Source organism: Leptonychotes weddellii, chromosome 13 (assembly GCF_054177405.1).
Source record: "Leptonychotes weddellii isolate Sample4059 chromosome 13, ASM5417740v2, whole genome shotgun sequence".
NCBI classification, from domain to species: domain Eukaryota; kingdom Metazoa; phylum Chordata; class Mammalia; order Carnivora; family Phocidae; genus Leptonychotes; species Leptonychotes weddellii.
Genome location: NC_138381.1, coordinates 29,370,833 through 29,380,957, shown reverse-complemented (window position 1 = coordinate 29,380,957; position 10,125 = coordinate 29,370,833). Strand labels below are relative to the sequence as shown.

The 10,125-nt window shown below is 36.4% G+C and overlaps 1 long non-coding RNA gene and 1 other non-coding gene across 2 annotated transcripts in view; both read right to left on the bottom strand.

Annotated features, from left to right (window-relative positions):
• Window positions 1-1,531: 1,531 nt before the first annotated feature.
• LOC115939792 (U6 spliceosomal RNA) lies at window positions 1,532-1,638 on the bottom strand. Its single transcript, XR_004074566.1, has one exon. It is a non-coding gene; the product is annotated as a U6 spliceosomal RNA (small nuclear RNA).
• A 5,171-nt stretch (window positions 1,639-6,809) lies between these two features.
• The window catches only part of LOC145716686 (uncharacterized), a 186,481-nt gene continuing 183,165 nt past the window's right edge, over window positions 6,810-10,125 (bottom strand). The window contains exons 5-6 of the long non-coding RNA XR_014139483.1: window positions 9,463-9,500; window positions 6,810-6,875 (exon numbers count right to left, since the gene is read on the bottom strand). This is a non-coding gene — a long non-coding RNA (uncharacterized LOC145716686). The remainder of the gene's footprint in view (window positions 6,876-9,462; window positions 9,501-10,125) is intronic.

The window sequence follows — 10,125 nt, the reverse complement described above, 5'->3', positions numbered from 1 at the left end:
TTTTTTTTTAAAGATTTTATTTATTTATTTGAGAGAGAGAGAATGAGAGAGAGAGAACACATGAGAGGGGATAGGGTCAGAGGACGAAGCAGACTCCCTGCTGAGCAGGGAGCCCGATGCGGGACTCGATCCAGGGACTCCAGGATCATGACCTGAGCCGAAGGCAGTCGCTTAACCAACTGAGCCACCCAGGCGCCCACAAATCTTATCTTCTTGATTTAGAAGTTTAAGTCCTTAAGAGAGGGACATTTTGGCAATGGGATAGAATTTCGTTACCATTGCAGGGATATCCTTAAAGAATTGTTATTTCTTCAACCACTCTTGGATAAAGTAGTTAAGAATAAATTTAAAAATAAGTTCCAGAATATTTCCTAGCAGTTAATGTTAATTAGATCTTGCTCCTTCAGTACATCAACAGTAGAATATTTTACAGGGAACTCTATATTGCTGAGCACACTGAGAGTAACTGCTGGAGGCCACACTTCATCAGAGCTCATGAGGCTGGTTAAGTACAAAATAGAAGAGGTAGAGAGATGTATGAAGCTTCCATGTGACCCTAAAAACTGTGTATGTTCTACCTATAATCCCTTTCTTTAGATTCCTATATCTGTTGCCATGCCTCTCATCATAAATAAAATCCCATAGATATTACATATATGATATATTTTTTCTTTTATTCATTGATTAAGTTTGAAAACTGATCTTGATGTTCACCTTAACTTGAAGTATAAGAACAAATATGGTTGGAAAAGGGAAGGATGCCAAGGGTGAGCCCATTGTGCTATTGGTTCTGGGCCAAATGCTTCAGGTTCATCTTAAGCCTTTTTCCCCTCCAGTGGCAATAAAACTGTTACCAGAGTGGTCTCCTTGGACATAGAGGAAATGAACCTATAACATTTCCTGAAATTAATCCATTCCCAAATTTTGTTGTATTTACTTTACCTAAATTACCAGCATTAACGATTAACCTGTTCTCAAATTCCATTTGGAATCATGTCATCAAGTTTTCTGGACTAATTTTAATTTTATTTTATGTATTTGTTTTTGAAAATATTGCAAACACTGTATATAATGAACTATTAATGTAGAAATTACTTGAGTCCTCTTTGGATTCAATCCTCTATCTCTCTGCTTGGAATGTATCTACTCCTGATCTTTGCATGGCTTTCTCCTTGTCAATCAGGTCCCTACTAAATACTATGCCTTCAGAAATGTTCCCCCGATTATGCCATCTAATGCTGTCCTCCTCATCCCTTTCTTCTACAATAGGTTCTTGTTTTCTTTTTTTTTTAAGTTTTTATTTAAATTCCAGTCAGTTAACATACAGTGTAATATTAGTTTCAGGTGCACAATACACTAATTCAACACTTCCATATGACACCTGGTGCTCATCAAAACAAATGAACTCCTTAATCCCCATCATCTATTTAACCCATCCCCCCACTCACCTCCCTTCTGGTAACCATCAGTTTGTTCTCTCTACAGTTAGGAGTCTGATTCTTAGTTTGCCTCTCTCTCTTTTTTTTTTCCCAAAAATATGGAACGCTTCATGAATTTGCATGTCATCCTTGCACAGGGGCCATGCTAATCTTCTCTGTATCATTCCAATTTTAGCGTATGTGCTGCCAAAATGAGCACAGTTCTTGTTTTCTTAATAGTGCTTACTACTACTTCATCTTGTTTCTTTGATTATGTATCAATCATGGTATTAGACTGGAACTGAGTTCCTAAGACAAAAAACAAGATATCCTAAAATGGGGTGCAAGACTATATACAGCACTTGTAATAGGAGGTTAGAAAAAATTAGTTTGTACCCTGGGAGATTATTTCAGCTCCAGTGTATAAAATAAGATTGAGAGGCCTAGAAAAGGGCTGTGTGATAGAAAGTTTGAATGTGGAGGAGGCTGATGTGTTCTGGGTCTCACCCCTTTTATTAGGTAAGGACAGTCATGTTTTTCTTATCCTCTGGCAGAGGACCCCACAGAATTCTCTTTGAGAGTTACTATGTGTCCCCTGCAGTGTGTGGGACATTGGATTTATGTCTGAGAGAATCTCAAGTGTGAGAGATAGGCTGGTTATCTATTCTCACAGTGAAGTGAAAGGAAGGAAAGGTGGTTGGCAGCCTTGGGCAATCTGTGCTCCTAGACTTTGCAGAGGAAAAGGATGCATGATAAGTACTTCCTTTAGGCCACTTGGTGTTCCCTTAAATCCCACCCAAAAGTTCTATGAGAAAAGGCAAAAGAACTTAGCAGCAAGAACCAAAAGGCCCTTGTGAATGGCCACAGGCTAAGGAAGATGCTTTGAACAACCAGATGTAAGAGAATTTAACCACATAAAGGGAAAAACAGGTCTCCCAAGAGTCCACTTGAGCAAGAGTCAATTTTACCAACCTGCCCAGCCAAGATAGAATGAACTATGTCACATGATTACTCAGACAAGGACTCCACTCACCATTCTGCTTCTCCCTTCCCAGCTCTGATCCTGGAAGGATCAGCATAAGTCAAAGTTAACAAACTGGAAGAAGAAAAAGCTATTTACAAGCCAGGGTCATGCAGACACCAGCAGTAGTACAGATGCTACTCTTCCTCCACTGTGAAGGACTTGGCCTGCAGCCTGCTGGGTTAGTAAAGAGGGGTAACCATAATATTGAATAAAATGTAGCTTTTGATTCTTACTGTATTTGGACTTACTAATTATCATAAGGTTTGTAAATATACATATATATATATATATATATATATATATATATATATATAGTCATGTCATGTTCAAACAGGTATAATTTTAGTTCTTCCTTTCTGATTTGCATGCCTTTTTTTTCTCACCTAGTTCTTCTGGCTAGGACATCCAGTACTGTATTGAATAAAAGTGGCAAGAGTGGCATCTTTGTCTTGTTCCTGAACTTAGAGGAAAGGCTTATAACTTTGCACCACTGAGTCTGATGTTAGCTGTGGGCTTGTCATAAATGGTTTTTATTACATTGAAGTACAATCCTCCTATATGCTGTTGAGAGTTTTTATCATGAAAAGAAGTTGATTTTTCCAATGCTTTTCCTATATCTATTGAAATGATCATATAATTTTTATTCTTCATTCTACTAATGTGGTATATCACATCTATTGATTTGTGTATATTGAATCAGCCTTGCATCCCAGGGATAAATCCCACTTGATCATAGTGTATGATCTTTTTAATGTACTCTTGAATTTAGTCTGCTAGTATCTATGTTCATTAAGGATGTTGGCCTACAATTTTATTTTCTTGTAGTGTCCTTGTCTGACTTCTGAATATATATTGGAAAGAAACAAAAATTAATGTCCTGAAGAGATATTTGTACTCCCATGTCTATTGCAGCATTATTCATGATGTCTGAGATACAGAAATATTCTAAATGGCCTCCCATGATTAAATGGATTAAAAAATGTGAGATACACACACACACACAGGAATGTTATTCAGCCATAAAAAAGAAGAAAATCCTGCCCTTTGCAACAACATGGATGAAACTGGAGGGCATTATGATAAGTTAAGTAAGCCAGACAGAGAGAGGCAAACACAGCATGGCATTACTTATATGTAGAATATTTTATAAAAATTTATAATAATAAAGTCGATTTCATAGAACCAGAGAACAGAATGGTGCTTCCCACCAGCTTGGAGGGTAGGGGGAATGGGGAGATATAGGTCAAAGGGTATAGTTTCAGTTATAAGATGAATATAGCATGATGGCTAGGGATACAGTATTGTATATGTGAACTTTGCTGTGAGTAGACCTTAAGTAGTCTCACCACACACACACAAAAGAGTTAATTATGTAAAATGATGAATGTGTTAATTATCTTTATCTTGGTAATCATTCTACAATGCATATGCATATCAAAATATCATGTTGTACACTGTAAATACATACAATTACATTTGTCAATTATTCCTCAATAAAGTTGGGAAAAAAAACCTAAAAAATTATCTATAAGGGGGATTTTATTATGTAGAAACCACCCCCAAATCATGGAAATTTACCTACATTTCATTCAAGAGTAAAAGACTATATTTAAAGGGACACAAAGAAATACAAATAGTTAATAGGCTTTCCAGTTACATTCTATGAGAGTAGGACTTGTTCAACATATAGGTTGTACTTACTTTCTGCTCAGCCGTATCACCAAGGAACAGGGATCTCATCTATTATTGTTCACTAAAGTATTCTTAGCACAAGATCATGTCAGGTATTAAGGAGAACTTAATAAATATTAGTGAATGAATGAATAAATGAAAGAACAAATTCAAAAAAGAGAATACAACTGGTAGACTGGGGTTAAATTATGACTCTGCCGTTATGTTACTGCGATAATTATTAAGTCTCAGTTAATTTCTTAATAGAAATTAAATAAAAGCACCTTCCCCTGAGGTGATCGTAGGAATGAAATAAAACAAAATAATGTGTATAAAATGTTTAGTACAATTTCTGACCCATAATTATTATGATGATTATAATACTTTATTTTAGGAAATAAGACATCTACGTGTGTAATATTATGTTAAAACATAAAAGTAGTAAATCTCTTAGTGATTAAAAAGTGATGCCAGATTCAAGTTCTGAACATTTCAAAGTAGATAGAATTTGTAGAGTTAAGCAGAGAACAGCGGTGTTAGGAAGGAGACAAGAGAAACACCCCAGGTGTCTAGGAATGCTGTGTATGTAACCATCAGAGTTCATATTTTTAGCATCTCACACCTAATTAACTCATCAGCCTCCTAAGTGATCTTGATGTCAGCCCCTACCATTTTATTTTCTTCAAAATATTTCTTCAATAATGGTACTCCCATAACAACAACAACAAAATTAACCACAAAAAAAGCAAAAACAAAACAAACCAAAGCCAATCAAAAATGCCCCAGAGAAACTCTCTCTGAACAGAATGAAGTCAAAAGCCCTTATGTTGGTGTTCTAGATCCATTGTAACAGGAAGAACGTCCAACTTCAAGTCTTACTATTCTTCACCAAGAACGTTCTGAGTCGTATTTATCTCTTTACTGCCCCTCGAATATATGACACTGATCACTTGAAGTGTCTGTTCATTTTGTATTCTGTCCAGGGAAAGTGCTTCTCCACTCTCAGCCTGTTCAAATTGCCTCCTTCTTCAGAGTTCAGCTCAAGTCATCCCTCCAGGGTTCACACTCTCCTCCCTCTGAAAAGCCATTCCTCTAATTGGTTATAAAGCTCTTTTGTCCATTTATCACATGTATTGGGACACCCTGTTCATTGTGCTCTCATATAATCATTTCATTCTTGTAGTTTAGTTATGTAGAGCTTATTATTAATTTTTTACATACTTACTTTATATCTATTACTAAGAAGAATATAAATGCTTTGATGATAGACATAATATCTTTTACTTCTGTGCATCCTGCCCAGTAACTAATACAATATTGTACACATGATCTGTTTTATAGAATTCTGCTGTGATGTGAATGTTGTGCATCCTGGAGGCTTAGAGTAGTGCCAGTGTTAAAGCTGTCACTATGTCTTATCAAGGAGACCGATACAGCCCTCCCCTTGAAACTTTGGCTCACCTTGAGGAAAACCAGAGGAGATGTATGTTCCACAATCACCCCAGCCACAGTGAGCAGCAGCATCTTAAACCATTGACTTATCCTCAGTCAGTATTGAGAATATTTCTGGCTAGTTGAAAAGGAGTTGAGTACTATTTGAAATTTTCTTTATAATTTAATTGGCTTGCAAGAAAAGATGGGAGTTGGCTGAAAAAAATTTGTATTGGTCACATAACCCCAAATAGGCTCTAAGACAGACAAGGGAGGATAAGGAGGGGCTCAGGTCATTTGTATTACTTAGAATGAATTCTTTAAATATCTTTGATAGAACCAGTTGAAATAAATTTGGAAATAAAGTATAATATTACCACAGAGTTGTATTGTTGGTGACAAGAGAGCTAAAAAAATAAAGAAAAAATAACTGGCTGGTAATATTTTAAAGGGTAACCAATGCTCACCAGCAGCTGCAGTAAGACATTAAGTAATAGAGCACAGTAATGTTAACTGCTCTCCTGGTAAGAGTGGTAAATGAAATAAACCCCAGCATCCAGGGTATCATTAATCTATAGTGAATAATGGCAGTGGTAGTGTAAGGAGATTAAAAAGGGCATTGTAAACATTTGTGGCTGTATAATATACAAATTAAAAATGTGAGAACGCTTGCAGCTGCATAATCTACAAATTAAAAAGTGTAATAGCATGGCATTAATTACTGGCTGATCAATTTCTCCATAATTGCTGGCATGTAGATGAACAATTATAGGTCCGAAATGTTATTTGAGAAAGAGACATTGACCTTGGAACTGTAAGGAATGATACTCTGTTATAAGGTAATACAGGATCCTATCAAACTCAGTTCCAATATTTGTAGCAGCCGCCAGCTCAGCGCAGGGCTATAATCACCACACTATTTCTTTCGATTATGGTGCCAGAGGGGTTACACATTGTTTTCTCTTTTTGAACAGAAACACCCAGTGACCTTCAGCCTTCTGAAAATGGGACCATCAGGCCTCATTTCCAAGTTCAAACAGTTTTAATAAAAATGAAATAGCAGGAGATAATGTACTTTACCCTTCTAGGCCAAAAGAACAGTTTAGAAAGTTGGAAAGACAAACTTCGTTCAGATGCAAACATTCCAACTGGGATTGTGGCTGTAGACCTAAATGTTTCCAGACCAACCATTTTCAAGTTTACCACTGATAGTTAAGTAATCAGGGACTCAAATATTTGGTTGATATTAGAAATCAGAACACTTACCTCTATTCATTTGCCCTCCTTAATAACAGATGATACAACAAAGCCACGCTCTTATTGACGATTTCCTGTTATGGTGACCAAGAAGATAAGTGAATTGAGGTTCAGCAGAGCAGTTGCTATATCAGACACGTGGCTTCAACTGAAGCTAGCTCTGTTAGTGCCGTTTCTGACACTGAATTGCAACTTCAAATCCAGGAGTTACCAACATTCTCAATCCCCTTCATTCATTTACTACATGTGGCAATCTGGATTTTGCTCACTGTCCTTCTATTAAAACTGTCTTCATCCAGATCACAGTAATTGCCAGTTCCAATGGGCATTTTTCACACCTAATCTCATCTGACCTTCTTCTGGAATTGGACTTCACTGACCACTCCCTTTATCTAGAAACTCCTTTTTTTTTTTTGAGCTTTTGTTGACCCTCTTTCATGGCTGCCTCAGTTTCTATACATTATTGGCTTTAGTGATACTAACCTTATCAACTTCATTCTTTTTCTTTCTCTCCATTCTTTCCCAGTGCAGTTCCATCTACTTCTAACATATCTGAGGCTAAATCTCTGGTCCAGACCTCTCTAGGCCTCATAGTCTACAGCCAAAACCTTACCAAGCATGAAGAAATGGAAGGCTCAGCCCCTCAGATCCTGCATGTGCACCCTCACACCAGACATGGAGTTAAAATTACCCCTCCTCCTGTTCCCCTGATTGTGACTGAGAGCCACGGTGACATGCCCACCCCATTTTTTAAGCTCTCATACCCCTCGTGCCAAGTCAGTTGTCATGGCCTGTTTATATCATCCTCTAATTTTTTCTTGAATCTTTCTCTATCATTCTATCATTGTTCTCTTTGTCTTTTTTCCAGTGTTTTTGTCATAGCTTCATAATTTCTTCCTCCTCCACTTTAAGTACGAACTGCCCACTACACACATCTTTCGGCTCATTCCCTATAGGGCCATCCATAGTTACCACTGACCTACTTGTAACTTTTCAACTGCTCTGTATTTTTACTGAGTAAAGCCAAGCCTTTCATCAAGACCTCTGATTCCTTCCATAAACTGGTCCCTGATTAATTCTCCAATTGCACATGCTACTGCTTTCTAATCTTCATGTTTTATCCAACAACTATTAGTTACAATAATAAACTCTTTCAACAAGGCCAGCTTTATTAAACCTTCAGGCTTTTGCACATACTGTTCCCCCAGCTTGGATTCCCACTCCCTCTCTTATCACCTTAAAGAGTTTTCATCGTCATTTTTCAAGAATTAATTTGGAGATAATTTTCCCTCAGAATCCTTTTTTGTCACTCTCGACAGAGCCATCCTTCTCTCATTTCCTTATCCCCAAAGATATTTTCATTACAACACTTCTCAAAATGTGTTGTTTGTCTAAATGGCCATTCCCCCTCTCCTGTGTCTTTGTAAATTTGCTTCCTGTCACAAAGCCTGACATTTGGCAGGCACTCAGTAATTTTTACTTTATGAATTGTACCGAAGTTGGTAAAACTGAAAAAAGTGCTTGAAAATTAGAAATAAAAAGGTAGACAAACCGTTCCTTCCTTGGAAGAACTTTGCTTATATTACCAGTTTCAGTAGAGATAAAAACAATAATAGTCGTATCACAGGCTAACACTAGTAATAGAGTAACTAGTCATAGTAATACAAATGCTAATCACTTCCTATGTACCAGATATTGTGCTGCTTCTTTCTTTTTTCTTTTTTGGCATGAATTATCCCATCTGATCTTGACAACAGATAAGATAACCAAAACTCTAAGTTAGAAAGTTAAAAAAAAAAAAGCCTGTTCAGAATCACACTGTTAGAAAGTAGTGAAGCTAGGAGTCAATCCATAGCTATCTGATTCCAGAGTCTGTTCTATTAACCATTAATTATCCCTCCTCCTTAATCCCCCCTTCCCAACTAGTTAAATTATATTTTCATCGAACAGCTCATTTTTTATTGAAAATACCAAAACAACGTGTTATTTTGGATTTGTTTAGACACAGAACATTTATCTCTGTATAGATACACTCCTAGCCTTTAGATTTTCTTTTTAAAAAATCCTAAATACCTTGAAAAGAGACTGACCTCAATGAAACTTTCATTTGAAGCATTTTAAACAATCACATATCACACATACACACCAAACAAATTTTCAAATAATACCAGCTCTTTCTCCCAAAGTAATATTCATCAATTTCTCCACTTGACTGTTCCATCTATTCAATACAATTATGGAGACTTGAAAAACACAATAGATATTGATTCAGTTTCTCATATAGAGACCATTTAAAAATAAGAACTTGGGAGGACATTTTGAGTGAAACCATTTACATAAAAAATAAAATCCTGGCATATAGCTTGAGGTCAGTCTTAAAAGAAGCCATAAAACATATAAAATTAAAGAAGCATTTTCAGGAACTTTTAATAGACTTTCCCCTGTGTGCTAATCAAAATAATTAGCATTTCTATTATTCCTTTGGAATCTCACTATAGAACTCTTTGCTAAAGAAAGGAATTCAGTGGTTTAAAAAATGATTAGCATTTATATTATTACAGGGGCAACACATTAGAACATTATTTCATACAAATTAGAATTCAGAGTTATGAAGGCTAGCATTTCTACCACCATGCTGGAAGTTTGTGTAAACTTACTCACCATGGAAAGAATCCACTGTGGAGTTCATGACCCTGAACCTACAGAAGAAAAGAAAAATACAAAAGTAAAAGTGAGAAAAGAGTGTTAGAGTGTTTTTAAAGTATCAAAATGAACTTGGTCTAAGGTGGTACTACCTATAGACTAGCCCTCAGTGAGCCCTCAGTATGGCCCCAGAATGTAGCTCTATGGGACCAGCCTCACTATCTTGCTTCTGCTCCAGAGAAACAGAGCATTAGTAAATCTAAAGAGTAGGAGAGGAAGAATGTCAAACTTCCAGTTCTTTATTAGTTTCTCCATGGGAAATATTTTAAAGAGAAAAAAATGTCAAATCTAGAAAAATAATGGGTTGTTTAAAACATCATCAGGTAATCTGATTATTATAATTAAATACTTTTTATAAAAAAAATCTGTTTCTGGGAACAAACTCAGTTTGAGTGATACAGTGGAGACACAATTTCCGTCAAGAAAATGACAGTTCTTCATTTCCATAGCATCATTGCTTTTGGTTTGTTTAGTCTTTTAATACATTAGAAACACTTACAAACATCTCTATAAGGTTCTCTAGTAGCTCCCCATGTTCCTTTACATTCATCAGGTCACTAGAGAAAGGCCCAGACTATTCCTATTTCCCTGCCCTTAACCAACTCAGATGCAAAGAGAAGG